The following is an 18,879-nucleotide window of genomic DNA, read 5'->3' on the forward strand; positions in this document are numbered from 1 at the left end:
TATTCCATAGCATGGGCAGTCTCTGGGTAATGAACCTGACCCTCCAGAATGTTCTGTTGATTGTGGTAATGACATAGAGGTCTCTGGATTATGTGGACAGAGGGATTGGGATTTCTTTAGATGTAGCATTTCTAACAGAGCTGGGTCAGACATGGCTTTGTAAGTCAAGCAGAGATCACCTCTAAGTAGGTGATATGAGACCGAGAATAGTTGGACTTTTTTGAGTCTGTCCATATAACACAAGTGTTTAAGGCCTATGATCCTCTTTGTGAGGTACTTTTGTGGTCTCTCCAGTTGTTGCAGGTGTCTAGTGAGGTACAAGCCAAATGGGGCATTGCACTCGAAGATTAGCTTAATGAGGGAAGAGTAGAAGGAGACAAAGACCGCTTTTCTTCCTGGATGCAAAACCCTTAGTAATGAGATGTGCCACATAGAAGGACTTTCTGACCACAGTGGCAGTGTGGTGGTCAAAAGAGAGGTTGCTGTAAACCTGTGTTCCCAGATCTCTTATAACACCTTCTGTGTTCAATGAACTACAACTGATGTGGTAACTCAAAGGAACCGGGTTTTTCCCAAGGCAGATGATGACACATTGTTTGGCTTTGAGCTTAAGGCTATGGTTCTGGCACCAGTCGTTGGTCTTATTGAGGCCTTTCTGTAGGATGTGATCATCACTTGGGGAGTTAATAATAGCTCCCAACTTGCAATCGTCTGTGAACTTTGTCAGACAGAGTCCCTTTGTGTTGGCCTGGACTTCAGAGAAGTAGATACCAAACAGGAGAGGACCCAGGACCAAACCCTGTGGGACTCCACTCGTGACTGGTCAGCAGTCTGACTTGGAGTCAGCCACTTTCACACTGTGGGTTCTATCTGTGAGCCAGTTTGCAACTCACCTAGTGATATAGGGATTGATGCCTAGCTTAATGAGTTTTTATATAATTCCTGACTGGGGAATAGTATCAAAGACCTTGGCCAGATCAAGGTAGGCTGTATGAACCACCTTGCCTTCATTCACAGCTCTAGGGACTGACTCAAAGAAGTCAACCAAGTTGAGCAGGCATGGTCTATCCTTCACAAAACCAAGCTGTGTAGGATCCAGAGCTTGGAGATTCCCTATATCCTTGTTTATTAGGTCCATGATGATGCATTCCATAACTTTGCATATCAGACCCATCAGGCTAATGTGGCGATAGTTTCTGGGGTCTGTAGTTGCTCCTCCCTTGTAGAGAGGGATGACTGTAGCAGTGCACCATTCGGTAGGGACAAAGCCTGAGGTGAGGCTGTGATTGAACAGGGCACACAGGTGAGGTACTAGTTCACTCTGTAGTTCATGTAGAACACAACCGGAGATATAGTCAGGTCCCATAGAAGCTGTATTCTTGGCCTTGGACAGTGCTGCTTTTACCTGTGCAGCAGTAATACTGTGTGCCTGGCAATCTACTGGCATTGTGATTGGTCCATTGGGGGGTGAGGAGGGTAAAGTTGTCACTGAATCTATCAGCCAGTATATTGGCAATATCTGTTGGCTTGGTATAGGCTGTACCATTGTGCAGTAGCACAGAACAAATCTGGGTATTGCCGTGGAGATTCTTTACATAACTATAGAAGGTCTTTACTATCTGCTGCAATTCTGTTTTCATAGCTCGATTTAGAGTATTTGATGAGGGATCTCAACCTTTTGTTGAAGCTGATAAAGGAGTTTTTCCAGTCTTGAGACTTCACCTTATTCCATATCAGTTCCCTCCTTCTGTTGTAGAGTTTGTTTATGGCAGGGGACCACCAGATTGGCTTCCTTTTTTTGAGAAGAGCACCTTACTTCTATTGGGTATGGTGAGATCCATGCATTTGTGTACATGTTCGTATAGTGCATTTGTGTATGATTCGGTGGTCATACAACTATTCTCCATTTGCTTGGGTGCCATGAAGTTAGCCACCTCTGTTTTTAGGAGCCCAAAGTTAGCTTTGGAGAAGTTTTTTATGGTGGTTACCTTTGTGGGGGGGGGTGTAGATTAACAAGGTGTTTCGTTTGTGGACGGATCTAACCAGGGAGAAGTTAGTAATAATGAGTTTAAGGATGTTGCTATCTCTAGTGGGGGTAAGAATGAGCTGGTCCAGGGCATTGGAATTAATGAACTCCAGAAAGCGTTGGGCAAGTGTATTGGTAAATGAGTAGTTGCTCAGTATGAGAGTGTTAGGATGGACCCTAATATTTTCCAGGGTGCTTAGGAATGTGGAGTGAGAGTCTTGAGACATGGTTGGGGACCTATAGCAGGCTATGACCTGAATCGCTGTCTTAGTCAATGTTAGCTGCACCTGAAGTATCTCAGATGTGTTATGTTGGGCTACCAGTCTGGAGGTGTGTGCAGGGGCAGCCCGTGCTATTGGACTGCTGGACTGCAGCCCCCCAGCTGTAAAAATAAATAAAATAAAGAAAATAAAAGATTAAAAAAAAATTAAAATGCGCGGACTTTCGCGCATGCGCACTAGTCCGGACTGCTGCTGAGACAGTCTGGAGCATGCGCAGACTGTTTCAGCAACAGTCTGGACTGGGAAACATGTAAGAGCAGTGATCCCAGAAGTATATGCAGTTGTAACTGCATAGACTGTCACTGGAAACGGATCGGACTTGGACTGCAACGTCAACATCTCGCGTGGCGGATGTGCTCCAATGGACGTAATGCGCGGGCAGGTTTGTAGTGCACTAACAGCTATGGATTTAATGGCACGAAGGGATGGGATCTACATCGCTCCAGGTAAGGTGTGTGTGTGTGTGTGTGTGTGTGTGTGTGTGTGTGTGTGTGTGTGTGTGTGTGTGTGTGTGTGTCTACAATTTGACCCTAGCAGTAAGATGATTCTTTGTGTAATGGTATTTGTGTTTATGTAGGCTTGAGGAAATTTTGCCAAAATCACAAGGAATCCCCCCCCCCAATTCTACAGGGGAGGGCATTTTTGAGTATATTCTTAGCATTGCCAGAAACTCTGTTTAAGGGAGGCTGTGTGTGAAATAGAGCTAGAGATGGAAGTTGCAAGTAATCTTAAAATAGATATCAGAGACATTAGCAAGCAGACTTTTAATTCAACTAGGCCATGCTCCTGAGCAATTATTCTATCAATACAAGCATGAGATGTCCGTGTGGACTATTTTTTATAGGGAAAAGTAAACGTGCTTTTAAAACAAGGTTGCAGGAGCATTTAAGAGATATTAAAAATAAAAAAATAGAAAGCCCGCTTGCAATACATTTTAGAGATCACCACAATAGTGATCCAAAGGGTATATCTGCTAATATTTTGGAACATATAGTTATGAATAAAAGAGATGAAATAGTTAAAAGGAAATTGCTGTATAAAGAAACAGTTTTTATACTCAAATTTGATACTATGACACCTAGAGGCATTAATTTAGAATGCAACTGGAAAGTTTTTTTTATAATTAATTGATTAATTGTTTAATTGAATAAGTTTAATTGAATGGTATAAATATGTGTTTGAATGAATCAGATAGTATTCTCCTAGAAGGCGAAAGCCGAGGCGCTAGAGAGACTATCCAATAAATGAGTGTTGGATCCTGCTTTTTGTTGTTATTTTTGAACTATTGGTAGGTATACCTGCAAGGGAGGGGGGGTGTATGTGTGAAAATGCCCCAGTTGCTATATACTGGTGGCTAGAACAACTCATGGTGGTGTGGTAGGGAATACCTCAGGCTTGAACCCTGTACCTTGTATGCAGGTGTTAAGGACCTGAATTCCCTACCCACCACCATTTGTAAAAAAATTGCAGATTTTTGCCTCATATTTGATCTGATCTGTTCCTCATAATATCTGTGGTTTCTAAATGCTGCAATGCTTGATATTTGATGGTGCAGTGGTAGCATTGTTGCCTCACAACTGCAGGTTCTCCAGTTTGATTCTTGGCTGGGGTGCCTTCTGCGTGGGGTCTGCATCTTTTCCTTGTGTTTGGGTGGGTTTGCTTTTGTGTCCTCCCATGTTACCAAGACATGTCTGCATTATTTCTTCCAGGGCCTCTGCTGAAATTGTTTTTTTTTGTTCCAAGTCAGACTGTCCTGATTAACAAATGTTAAATAAAATTGACAGGCATTTGAATTTCAGACTTCAGGTTTTTGAATGTTTGACTCCTTACATATTTGATGGTGCAGTGGTAGCATTGTTGCTTCACAGCTATGGGTTTTTCTGGTTTGATTCTTGGCTGGGGTGCCTTCTGTGTGGAGTCTGCATCTCATCCCTGTTTTTGTGTGCATTTGCTCTGGTGTCCTGCCATTTTACAAAGACATGTGTCTGCAGTATTTCTCCCTTGGCCTCTGCTGAAAATTGTTTTTGTTCCGTCAGAAGTAAAATAGACAGGCATTTGAATTTCAGACTTTATATTCTTCAGAAAATACATAGTAACACAACCTTTTATTCTAGCAATTTTCTAAGTTTATAAGATGAATATTTGAAATTTGTCCTTATTATTGGGACTGTATTACCCCATTATTGGCTTTGTCCAGGTTTTTTGTGCTAAGGTTGACAGCTATGGCAAGAACTGAATTCACTGAATATGTTTGAGGGCTGTATTCCCTCATTACTGGGTTTGTCTATGTGTTTTGTGCTAAGAGGTTGACAGCTATGGTGAGAACTGAATTCATTAAATGATAGCCATTTAAGTTTCAGTCTTCCCCTCTTTCACAAAGCAGCTGATTTGGCATAGTGGTATGTTGCTCTGACTGTTTTGCACAGGGACCTTGGCAGTAAAATGTATGGTGGTAACACAGCATTTTTCTTTCATAAAGCAGGTGATTTGGCATAGTGGTATGTTGCTCTAACTTTTTTGCCCAGGGACATTGGTAGCAAAATGTATGGCGGTAACACAGCATTTTATTCTAGCAACTTTCCAAGATTATACAAGCAATGTTTAATGTGTCCCTGTTTTTTGGGCTTTTGACCCCCCCCCCAATAAATTTGGCTTTTTCCAGATTTCTTGTGCTGCGAAGTTGAGATGCAGTTGAGTATTGAGTAAATTTTACAAGGAGCTGAGAGCTGCAGGGGAAGAGAAGTTTAGTGCTGCTTATGCTAAGTTAGCTTGCATTAATAGCACAACAGGTTGTGTACTTGCTTTTGATGCAGAAGGTTGTTGGTTCTACTCCCACAAGGGGAGAATGCTACCGTACTGAAAAAGTTAAGATACTAAGTATGAGCCTGTTATCAGTTTGCCATCCATTTCCTATTGCAATATTGCTAGCTTATCATTTTTAATGTAATATAGACAATTTATTCCTCAGGGGCATCAGACACTTTATTTTTCGATGAAACCATGAAATATAAAGGTGTTTGCTAGCAGCAACCTCTTCATTAGTTACAGATTTATTTAATGTGGAATTATTTAGATGACTTTTTTACTTCTTCAGAGATTGTGCATATTTACTGATAATGGTGGACTGTAGAATTGTGCATATTTACTGATAATGGTGGACTGCAGAATTGTGCATATTTACTGATAATGGTGGACTGTAGAAGTTTGAGTAGACTTTTATGATGGAAATGTTCTGAACTGGGCAGTTTTGTCATTTTGTCATTATGGGTGCATGCATTTTGTTTCATTGTTTACTGGAAAGATGTTCTGAATTGGGCAGTTTTGTCATTATTGGTGCATGCGTTTTGTTTCATAGTTTACTGGAAAAATGTTCAAAACAATAGGAAGGTGTATCAAAGAGCACATGTATGTTTCATATGCAAGGGGCCTATGATTTGAAAACAGCCCAGAATTAATCTTTATCTGCCACTGGTAAAATGTATTTTCTTTGAATGTGGGTTTCAATGCTGTTTCAATGAATGTGAGTTTCAAGGGCAGAGAAGTTTTAATGCTAAGTTTGTTTAGCAGATGTCTTAGTGTTTGTGCTGTAAAATGCAAAATAAAACTTTCAAATGAAATCCAAATCATCATAGAAGTAAATCAGTATGCACATTAGTGTTTATGGTAAATGGAGTGAAATAGCCAAGTAATGGATCATTGGAATGGCTGCAGGGGGAGGTTCCATTCGACCATAATTTTGTGAGGGGGAAGAGCGGCAAACTTAAAGACAGCCCCAGCTGAACTATACCTCCCAACTGTCCAGATTTTCAAAGAATTAATAGATTTTTGCTTCTTATTTTTGGTTTGTTCTTCATAAAATGTGTGGTTTTCTGCCAAATCATTTAGGAATTAAGTCACTAAATAATGACACACTGAGTTTCAGACTTCATAACCTTCAGAAAAATGCATGCTAAAGTAAGACCTGTTGTTCTATCAACTGTCTCAGTTTATACAAGAGCAATTTTTAATACTGTTTATATGTTCCCCCAATATATTTGGCCTTGTCCAGATTTATTGCATTAACAGGTTGAGGGGTAAATGCAAATAAATTGCTTTATAGAATTAGGCATAGCCAAACCTCTCAACTGTCCCTGATTTTGGCTCAAAATGTTGCTCTTCCCCCTAATAATCCCTCTGCAAAATAGCAATTTTGGAAGAAAACATGGAGGGTTTACAATTAAGAGATAACTGTAATAATCAGAGTTATAGATTCCTTTTATTTCAGAAATGCATGTAGATTATTTTATTTTGTCAGCTGCTCAAGTTAGCAGTACTAATATTAAAGTGTCCCTTCTTTGACAGGTTCCCAGCTGTATTGTGTGGCTATTTTATATTTTTACATCACATGTTTGGTCCATTTTTCATAAAATTGTGTTTTTTTGGCAAATTAGTGACAAATCATTAAAGACTGAAGTTAGAAAATAATGACAGACATTTGAGTTTCAGATTTCATACTATTCAGAAAAAGACTGGAGTTAGAAAATAATGACAGACATTTGAGTTTCAGATTTCATACTATTCAGAAAATTCATACTAATGCAAGACCTATACTATTATCTTTCTAAGTTTATAAGAGCAATATTTAAAAATTGTCCTTATTTTTGGGCCTTTGTTCCACTTCTTTGTATGGTTTTGTCCAGATTTCTTGCTCTGAGGTTGAGAGGTATGACAAATGTGTCAGGGCCATCACAGTCAGCCAGAGACATTTCAAATTGTGACATACTTGTTGCACCCCACTTCCCCATATAGTGACTCTGGATGTGTCGAAGCAAGGCAAGGAGTAGTTATGCAGTGTAAATGTGCAGAGTACCCCCCCCCCCATCCAAGGTAGATATAGGTACTAGAGTGGCTTTTCATCTGTCCTTGATTTTTGCAGAATGGTCTGGTTTCTATCATATTTTTTGTACTGTTGATTTATGCTTATTACTCAAAGTGCCTGTTGCTCTGTGTTTAAGTAGCAATACTTTAATGACCATCAGGTAAGCTTGGCTGAGATCGTAAGATTCAAGTAAGCTTTAATAAGCATACTGTTAAAGAATTGCCAACACTGATAGCCTTTCTGTTGTTGCCATGTAGAGAATACATAACTAGATAATGTATAAGCCTTGGGTATTGAAATGCATATGACAGTATTTGTAATAAAGGACAGGATTACATTATTTTAAGAAGCTCATTACACTTGGAGACTTCCAGTCATCTCTGCAGGCTTTACCCGTAAACTAAACAGAATGCCAATCGTGTGGTCCATAACCTATACTGTAATCCTCTTAAGCAATGTATCTTGAGCTTATTTCTTGTTTACTTTTCATTTTTTACTTTGATCATGTTTTCCCCATGAAACAAGTAGATAGTTGTCAGGCAGCAGGTCTTTTTTTGGATAAGAAACATTTTTACAAGTGGGGGCATTAGAGATTTCTACTTTCAGCATGTTACTTGGTACTTTAATAAAGCTGAATATAAATCATAATTAGAACTGCAGTGCAAGAAGTGGTTTGAGTTGAGTGCTGCTTGTTTTTCTTATACTTGATTTTGACTGGCATTCCATGAATGTATTTAAAAAGTAATTTATTTTTTCATGCCTCACAACCTTTTTGTTTCCATCTAGATATTAAGTAAGCTGTCATGCAGCCAATGCATTGACATATTTTTATTCTTCTACACTTCATTTTGTCTTGATTGGACTCTCATAATGACGGTTTGGAACCCAGGGCAGTGTATTTAGTTAGTTTTTGTGGTTTTGGGCATAGCTCCTCCCCTTTTTAGTTGGCCACACTCCTTCCCATTGACCCCACCCATTCAGCTGTCTCCTGCAGCCCCCCTTTGATTTGAAGTCACCAGCCGCCACTGCCTTTATGAATATGGAAACACCACCGCCTTTGGAGCTTCAGTCCAAGTTCTGGGGCCAAAAGGTGTGGAATGAGTTATAGCCTGGTAGTCGAGGGGTGCTTTTTGCTGATTTGAACCATGTCTCTGTTACAGCACAAATGTCGATATTCTCTGTTTTAAGGAGTGCTTTGAGTGAGTGCATTTTGAGATTTAGCCTTCTAGTATTGAGCAGCATGACCCTCAGATTACATTTATCTGTAGCTGTTATGGTGGTAATCTGTTCTTTGTAACACCACCTAAAAAGGCACTATAGGAGTGGTGAAAGCCTTAGCCAGTACTCAGAAACCCAGGGGTGACAGATGCAGGCCATCTCTTGCAAAGTATTGAGGTCTGTCAATCATGTCATCCCAGGCAGACAGATTTGCCTTATATGTGTCCATTATTACGTAGTAGGCCTCAGGTATCAATGATTCACACAGTCATACCTTTCAAAAGTAGTGATGGTCACTGCATGCCCTCCATTTAGCACCATACATTTGTACTGGAAAATAATTAGTAATGTAAGTGATGATATACATTGCAGTTTTAGACTTCACAACCATCACAAGATCATTCAAAATAAAGTTGGAAAATTTTGATGCTATTAGCTGTCTAACTTTCTAAGCCCAATATAGGTTAAAGGTACAATTACCAGTTCTACATTACAAATGCAGATATACTAAGCACTAAGCAGCTGTGCACCCTGAGCATCAGACACAAAGCCTATACATCCCTGAATCCAAACTATACAAAACAGGGATATGGCACACTTATCAGTCACTTCCACAGGGTGTTGTGGAGAGAGGGTCAGGAAGCCTAGGCTGACACAAGATGCCTATGAATGTGTGTTAGTAAGAAAGAAAAGCAGGCAGACATTTGGATAATGTAAAAAATGTCCATTGAGACAAAATTAGTTTTAAGCTGCATGGCTGAAACATGAAGCTGTTGTGTGTGTCTGTAGGGGTCCCCCAGGTGAAATTGGTGTGTGTCTGCTTGACCACAGCCAAGCTGTGTGTTAGCTCTACATCTTGATATTTCAGGCAGGTGTAAGCCATGCATGGTAGAGAAGGCAGTTCATCATTGCTGTCCCTAACCATGAAAACTGGATCTGCCAGTAGTTGCACTGGCATGTCCATGCCCACTGCCAGATGCACTGCTGCTACCTGAACATGACTCATATCTGCTGGATGAGCTCCCTTTATGAGTATGCCCAGGACCATGACCCCATGGCCTGCCACAGCTGGGTGTGCACAGCTAACCCACTGATGGAGTAGTGGAAGTACTGCCTCTATGGGAGTGTGATCAGGCATGACCATGTTGGCAAACAGCAGATGATGTAGCTGACCTACACTCACAAGGATGCTTATGCCCATTCCAGTAGAAATTCCATCACAGACACTGCTCATTCCAGTGTGTCATTCATCTGATACATTGAATCGGCAACACGGTGGAGACAGGCATGCATGTCAACTGTTGCCACATCTACAACCTTAAACATTTCTCTGGAGCATCTATAGGAACATGCCTGTGCCTCTGTGATGGCCCTAAACATATGAGTGGCATGGGGGAGACACCTGGATCAGGTGGAGGATGGATAACAGGCATCCTTCAATTACCCATAACAACCCTCCTGTGACACCTCACCCACACTTTACCTGTGGCCAGAGTCAACAGGCACTGAAGCCACGGTAACCACATTTCCTTGATCAATTGCCTTGCCATCCACCTGTCCAATATCTGTGGGCTCACTGGAGTGGGTAGAAGTAGGTTGTGTGCGATGGAATTTCAGGGGATGGCTGTATGTCACTCTTAGTGTCAAATTCATCCTCTGCATCCCACCTGTGCTTCTGTTTGGCCACCATCCTCATTAGAGTCTGCTGATACTTTGACATCAGCTAGAAGTTCCATTCTTCCACTGTCAGGATCACCTGTGATAATAATCAATAAATATGGGAACAATTAATACCTACACTACTATTGTCCAATATATGCTAGCAAAATAACAGTCTTGCCACTATTAGACATTACAGCAATACACACAACAGTCCTGACATCAACATCACACACTAAAATATTTCTTTGAATTGCCCATCAGTACTGACATAAAAATGTTTGGCTTACCATGTGCATGCAGAAGATGGTATCCTCTGTATGCTAGATGGTCCTGGAAGATGTTAAGGAAAAGGTAAAGACAGCATCAGCACAATTAACAGTAACACAGGGGGATAATATTTTTCCCCTTTATATGTCCATTAACTATACTCAACAAGAACTTGGATGACAACTCCAGCCTAAGCCCATGTGTAATCAGTCAGAATGAGTCACTAACTATAGCAATCTACAACCCTCCCCCCCCAAAAAAACATTCTTTTGAAACAGAATCAACGTACTGATTTAAATTGTTTTACTATGCAACAGTATTTAACAATTGAGATGCAAAAGCCTACCTGGAAGCTCCTCCTCAGACATACTTGCTGTCCTTGAAACAGTAGCACCAATGTCAATGGCATGCTGTTCTGCATTTTCCGGGGAGATGTCTGGATCCTTGACAGTAGACAGGAACTCTTCATTTGCTGTTAGGAATGGCTCTGTAGTAGGGCCCCTGGTAACCTTTCAGTCACAGCCCAATGCAGCTGCTCTCCTCCATGCAGATAAGATCATGTCAGTGGCCCTATGGTGCACCTGGTCATATGTTCTGCTGTGGCCACCCACTGCATTAATGTCTGTGATGATCTGCTGCCAAATCTGCATTCTGTCTGACATACCTCCACTTCCCCTCTGAAGCAGGAAGGCACCATGCCACCTAAAAGCTTAAACAATGACCTGATTTTCAGGGTTAGTGAAGGGTGTTTTTTGAGGAATGAGATGCCTGGGTGGAATAGTCCTAGGTGTCCTAGAAGACAACAGAAGGATAATACACATAAGTATCACATAACTCCAAAATAACTGTTCCCAGATAAAACAGGAAAGGTAGGATTTCAGTATTACCCACTACAAAATCATAAAACATTATAGAGATTTGAAATACAAACAAAAGGCTGGATGCACAAAAAAGGAGAGTAAGAATAGCAAAATATCCTTGTCTGTACCATAACAGAAATGCAGCTTTGCCCCCCCACCCCCAAAGGAACAGGTAAATGACACATTTTGCTAACAAGCCATCTTTGACGTGTTAAAATTTCTATCAAGTGAACTGTCTCTGAAACATGATTTTTCTTAATTACATTTCAGCATATGCAGTATATAGCTGACAAAATGCAAGCATACCTTCTCAAGTTCAGTAATCCTCTGTGCAAATATATCCCAAAGTAATAAACTCTTTTCTGTGTTCTCCAATTAAACAAGTCTCCTCACCTTCAGTTTCCCTAGTTACATGGTTGCCTTTTTGTAGTGTAGATTCAGGGTGTCGGCACGGTGAAGATGCAAATGACGTGTGAACTCATTAGAATTGCTGAATACCAAACACTTGGCTCCATGTTGCAAATGTAAACATGGTGTAGGCACTACCTCAGTGTTTGTTTGTTTTTTTTTTTGTGGATTACAACTGTGAATGATTAGTGATAGGGAGAAGAAAAATGCAAAAGCAGTGCAGACTGCTCTACAGCCAGTGGGTGTGTCAGCTTAGACTTACAAAGTGTTAGAAGTAATTTTGTCAAGATTGGATATGTAAGTAAGCAGCACACAATTCACAGGTTCTGTTAATTAACATCCAACCTCCCCTTCATTTGTTGGCAATTGTATATTATATTATTTCCTTTTAATATCCTCACACATTTTATGAACAATGATATAGAATGAGTTACAGACTGCACGTCTCAGATTACTGGTGAGATAAGACAAGAATGACCAACAAACACAGAGAGGTAAGACAGAGCTGCACATTTGCAAGCAATACTCATAACTGTTTGTGTGATCACTTGGTCGATACAGCCAAAAACAATAACTGTACAAATAAGTTTTATAGTTTCATATTACTGTAGATGATGTAGTTGTTTGTATGCAGAATGATTTTAGTTCTTTGCTGCAAATCTGTTTTGTGATAAAGAGGTATAAGGCATCCTTACTGTGCTCTGAAGACTCATTGGAGTGAGGGTTCAAATCCAGACCTATGTAGAAATATATCATGTGGACTAACAGATATTTTTTAGTGTTTATTTCAACAATTGTTTTGCTTCATTTCAACTACTCTTCCCTTTTATTTATGTTTCAGTTTCCTGCTGCAAAGCTGTCTGTGTGGCAAAGAAGGATAAGGCACACTTAAGTTCATAGATTGGTACTAGGCTATTGGCCCCAGGACTTATACAAGCCTAGCCATAATAATTCTCTGGCTATTTCTTCCCACATTATTTACTTCCCTGGACCCCTGTCTAGCAGGGTGACTGACATGATCCCTGGGGTGAATTTCCTTTCTCCCATCCAATCATCAAGGTTCCTTTTGAAGAGGGCCAAAGAGGTGCTCTGCTTGACATGTATGGGCAGTCTATTCCAGAGTCTGGGGAGTCTCTGGGACGGGAACCTATCCCTCCAGCATGTTTTGTTTATTGTGATGACTAGGTTTAGATCCCTGGAGCATGTGGCTCTGAGGGATTGGGATTTCTTTAAGTGTAGCATGTCCAACAGCTCTGGGTTTGACATGGCCTTATATGTTAAGCAGAGATCACCTCTGAGTAGACGATATGCGACAGAGTATAGCTGGAGTATTTTAAGGTGGTCAGCATAGGGCATCTGCTTTGGGCCTGTGATTCTTTTAGTGAGGTATTTCTGCAGCCTTTCCAGTTGTTGCAGATGTCTTGAGAGGTGCATACCAAACTGGGCATTGTTTTCTATAATGGGTCTAATGAGGGATGAGTACAGTAGGACAATGACCTCCTTTTGTCTGGATGAAAAGCCCTTAGTGATGAGGTATGCCACATAGAAGAAGTTCCTAACTGTTGTGGTGATGTGCTTATCGAAGGTGAGACCACTGTCCACCTGTGTCCCTAAGTCTGTTATCACACTTTCGGTGATTAGTGTACTGCCACCTATGTGGTAATTCACGGGTACATGTTTTTTCTCAAAGGGTATAACTATACATTTCTTGGCACTGAGAATGAGCCCATGGCTCTGGGATGAAGCATCTGTTTCTGTAAGGCCCTTTTGTAGAGTATCCACATCATTTGGGGATTCAATAATGGCTCCCAGTTTGCAGTCATCTGCGAACTTTGTTAGCCCGAGTCCCTTAGTGTTGGCCTATACTTCAGAGAAGTAGATGCCAAACAAGAGCGGTTCCAGGACTGAACCCTGAGGTACTTTACTTGTCACATGTCTGGAGCTGGATTTGGAGTTGGCTACTTTTACAGTGTGGGTTCTGTCAGTAAGCCACTTGGCAACCCATTGAGTGAGGTAGGGATTAATGCCCAGCTTAGAAAGTCTATCTATGATTCCAGAGTGGGGGGTGGTGTCAGAGGTCTTGGCGAGGTCCAGATAGGCTGTGTGGACTGCCTTACCCTTGTCCACGGTTCTGGAGACTGATTCAAAGAAGTCAACCATGTTCAGGAGACAAGATTGACCCTTCACGAAGCCAAACTGGGTGGGGTCCAGTGTTTGAAGGTTGCCAATGTCTTTGTTTTTAAGTTCCATGATAATAAGTTCCTTGGCCTTGCAGATCAGGCTCATCAGACTGATGCGGCGGTAGTTCCCAGGATCCAAGGTGGATCCCCCCTTGTGGAGTGGGATAACTGTAGCTGTGCTCCACTCAGTGGGCACGAAGCCTGAGGTGAGGCTATTATTAAACATGACACTTAGGTGAGGTGCCAGTTCATTTTGTAGTTCATGTAATACACAGCCCGGGATGTCATCTTTTCCCATGGATGCTGTATTCTTAGCTTTGGAGAGTGAGTTTTTTTACCTGTGTGGCCATTATTACCGGAATTTGGCAATCTTCCGGTATTGTGATAGGCCGTTTAGGGGGTGAGGGGGATGAAGTTGGCACTGATTTGATCTGCCAGGATATTAGCAATATCCTTGGGATCAGTATATTTAATGCCATTCTGTTGTAGCTCAAAGCAGATCTGAGCATTGCCATTTAGATTCTTGACATAGTTATAGAATGCCTTGTGGGTGTCTTTGGAATCTTTGGCAATTTTATTTTCATAACTAGCTTTAGAGGATTTTATGAGGGATCTCAGCTTCTTACTGAGGTTGGTAAGAGAGTTTTTTGCATCCTGGGATTTTCCTCTTTTCTGCAACAGTTTCAGTTTCTTCCTTTTGTTGTAAAGTTTGTTTATGGCAGAGGACCACTAAATTGGCTTCCTTTTTTTGGAGGCGAGCATCTTGGTTCTATTTGGGATGGCACGATTCATGCATGAGTGGATGTGCTTGTACAGTGCCTTAGTGTAGGATTCAGCAGTCGAACTTTCAGTTCCCATCTGCATGTGTGTTATGAAGTTTGTCACTTCTGACTTGAGTAGCATGAAGTTGGCTTTGGAGAAGTTTTTTATGGAGGTTTCCTTACTGGGGGGTGGGGTGGGATGTGCATGTTAAGGGTGATTAGCTTATGGTCAGACCTGACCAACGAGGGGGTGACCATAGGTGTGAAGCATTGATTTCCCATGTTGGTAATGACCAGGTCTAGGATATTGGAGCCCCTGGTGGGACTATGGATGAGTTGATCCAGGGCATTGGAATTTATGAATTCCAAGAACCGTTGGACAAAGGCGTTGGTACACGAGTAGTTTTCCAAGTTAATGGCAGAGTAGTTGAAATCACCCAGTATTAGGGTGTTTTGTTGTATCTTAATATTTTCCAGTATGTTTAGAATGGTGTAGTGAGAATCTTGGGGTCATGATGGGGGATCTGTAGCAAGCTACAATTTGGATTGCAGTCCTACCGAGTGTTAGTTGCACATGGATAATTTCAGATGCATTGTGTTGGGCAGCTAGCCTGGTGGTGTGAATATCATTTGTGAAGATGGACACTCCTCCGCCTTTAGTGTTTCGGTCCTGGTTTGGTGGCCGAAAGGTGTGGTAAGAGTTGTAGCCTGGTATTGCAGGGGTGCTCTCTGGAGCCTTGAACCAAGTCTCAGTTACTGCACAGACATTGATGTTCTCCATTTTTAGGAGTGCCTCGAGGGAGTGCATTTTGAGGTTTAGACTTCTAGCATTGAGTAGCATTACCTTCAGAATTTGCATGCTTGTACCTGTTATGGTGGTGGTTTTGTCCTTTGGAGTTTGCCTAAAAAAGACACTATAAGGGGTGGCAAGAGCCTTAGCCAATAACCTGAATCCCAGGGGTGACAGGTGCAGACCATCTCTGGCAAAGCATCGTGGTCTTTCAATCATGTCATCCCAAGCAGACAGATACTGGATCCCCTTTGAATGACACCAGAAGCTTATCCAATTGTTGAAGTCAATCATTTTGTCCTTATATTGTGGTATCATTCTGGGCGAAGGCAGGATGCTATGCAGGGCTTGGGTCATACCTGCCTGGGCCACAGTTTTAGTGGAGTGACAGTTCAACTCTAGACCTATGTAGAAATATGTCATGTGTATTAACTTATTGAATTGTGTATGTCATAGACTGCTTTTCCTCATTTCAACTACTTTTCCTTTTATTCTTTTTCTTCTTTTTTTGAGGGGTGCATTGTTCACATGATGCAATGCTTAGCACAAACATGGGAAATGGAGAAAATGAATGTCAAGTTTGGCTGTGCTTATCTTGTCTGCATGAATCATGGCAGTGCACAAACTGAACTAGTTGCCCACTCAGGAACCAGACAGAACACCTGCAGAGCACCTGCAAACAAGGCATTTGTAAAAAGGTAAAGGTCAAAATCAATACATTGTTGTAATTTCTGTATTTCATTGTGAAACTGTGCTTAGCAGTGCTGGGTGGTGGTTAGCAAGGTTTCCTAACAGCTGCAGCCTTAGAACACCTGCAGACAGGACTCAGACAGCCAGTAATTGAGCTGGGATACATTCAATTAATTCTGTTGGACGCTTTGCAAACACCCTAAGTGCCATTGGGTGGTGGTTAACACATAGACCTTAAGAATGGTTAGTAAATTAGGGAATGTCATATAAGTCTCCCTGTAGCAGCAGGTGTAAGTGGAGGGCTGGTGTACAAATGGTCCTGGGTTCTAGTACAGGGTGTGCAACCTTTTTCTACTGTTGTAACAGTGCAGTTCATAGCAATGAACTGAAAAAAGACAAGTGCTATTTCAACATTCTTGTGGCAACAGTGGCAAGTATAGGACTGCCATACACCTGGTCCTGGGTTCTAATGTAAGATACTCTGTGCACTTCTGCTGTTGTTCCACTTCCCATTATATTCACTCTCACTTATAACACTTTAAGTAGTGGAGTTGATGTGAATTATATGTATGAGGGATGAGACACCATTATTGTTTTTTTCTGATGAATGAATGAGGGTATACTGTCTACTATATTTCTATAAGTACAATTAGGCAATCTGGACTTGTGTGGCCTTCACAGTTACATAACACACATACACAACTGGATCTATATCCAAAAACATTGACAGGTCGCACACATATATATGTAACAGCTCAAACTGTCATCTGTATTTATGTATGATTCCTGACTTTGTCTGAGCAGCACTTTTTCTGTGGCAAAGATTAAAATCAATGCTGTAGAAGAAAATGTGTTGTCGCTTATCCCATGGTTTTAATCCCACAGTGTAAAAATCTATTTTCTCAGTGTATAAAGGCAGAAACAAAGGTGTCAGGTTATTACATTTATGCCCCCAGTCCATGTCTGCAAACCTATCTCACCTAGCAGTTAATTACTTTCTAATTTCAAATATATATTTCCAGGCTACATCAGTAGACTCCCCACAAACTAAGGCCAAGTGTCAGATTAACCTTCCAGTTTCAATTATTTACTTTCTCCCTGCTTGGCACTGCTGTGCTCCACTTAAGATTGTGCAAACTTAGTTGACATCATTGCTCGGGTCTGCACACTATCAGTAAATGTGATAACTGGAATTGGCAGGAAAGCCTACGTTTCCATTGCTTTGGTTCAGCTGGTAGATATGGCTGGTACTGGAGAGGAAGGTGCCAAGTTTAGGGCACAGAGGCTGGGTTTCCAGAAATACAGGCTATTTATTGGACTGCTGGTAAAACACCACAGCCTAATGCTTCTGCAAGGGTCTATTCTGTCTCCCAGTACAAGACGGCATGGAATAGTTTGGCCCAGGCTGTATCCACTGTTTGCAAGAGTTTGAGACTGTGGACATCCCAAATCTGAAGTATGACAATAAAAGAGTACTTGTAAGAATTAGAAAGCTAAAAATTGGTAAAACTGGTATACATAATGCTGTTACGTTCTTTTCTGTTCTTTCTTCAGCTGTCAATGAATGTGAGTTCAATCAGTCTCTATTGGAGAGACTGAGGGAATCAAATGGTATGTATGTAGCAGAAGAAGTGTTATTGTAGCTTTAGAAGTTAAATATAGCTTTTTTGGTCTTTTATACAATTGACTCAAATTCAGCATGCATATCCCAACTGTAAAAGCAAGTATGGATGCATTACTTTGTAGCACAGAGCAATTATAAGAGTCCAATATTACACTATATTCAGAGGTTGTGGGTTCAAATACAATGATTCCAGCTATATAGTATCATTATTTATTCAATAATATTTACATTAAATTAAAAACTCTCTACCAGTGGCACAAATGCCCTGCTGCAAACTGTAATCTGTATAATTGGAACACACATATGTGCAAAATATGCACATTTCAAGGAATACTTTCAGCAGTCTGTAGTATAGTATCTGGGAGGATGTATATTAATGTAATACTTGAGACAAGAGTTGTATAATTGTGCTAATGCATTGTATGTTATATATGACTCTACTCCACAAACTCAAAGTTTCAAAACTTTGAACTGCAAATGGTCAGGACCATAAGATCAAAGTTTTGAAACTTTGAAGATGTAATAATTTTTTTTTTTACATTTTTGTAGGGGCACTCATACCCCCTGCTAAATAAATATACCTACTCTGAGATCACACTACAGTGAGGAAAACAGTAAATTTCCCATTCCATGATGTACGGTGATCTCCACGCAAAATGTTTGAAGTTTTAAAACTTCGATCTTATGGTCTCGACCATCTGTAGTTCAATGCTTTGAAACTTTGACCTTGTGAAGGGAATCCCACATACTATGGTACTAATTTTATCTTTTTTCTCTCACTGAAACCTTTATCTCACTTTTCTTATATTCTATTTTGTGTCTTCAGAATGTCTCCATGTCATCCATGTGTACCACACCACTACATGCTACCAACCTGGCAGCACTGCCTCTTCTGCCATTGCACTACTTGCACCCTCGGGTAGTACTGCCCTGGAAGCTGGTCCAGTGGTACTTTCTAGAAGCAGTGGCTAAGGTGGTGATTTCATCACCTGCAGGCAGATGCCAGGGATGGTGCATAGGGTCATGCACCACACCATTAGAGTATGCCTATGCCAGAAGGAGAGGCTGTTTTCCCTCATGGTCCATAGGAGGAGAAGATGTCAAGCACTCCAGCCACCAGCGGAGTAAGGGAGCAGTGATGACAGTCCAGTGGGTGAGGATTCAACTCTCACTCTCTCCAAGCTTGACAGGCATGAGCTTGGGTTGTCCCCTCCATCACCACAATCATGGTATCTTTCAGCCTTTTATTAACCT

This window comes from Protopterus annectens, chromosome 14.part0 (genome assembly GCF_019279795.1).
Source record: "Protopterus annectens isolate FY-2018-M chromosome 14.part0, PAN1.0, whole genome shotgun sequence".
NCBI classification, from domain to species: domain Eukaryota; kingdom Metazoa; phylum Chordata; order Ceratodontiformes; family Protopteridae; genus Protopterus; species Protopterus annectens.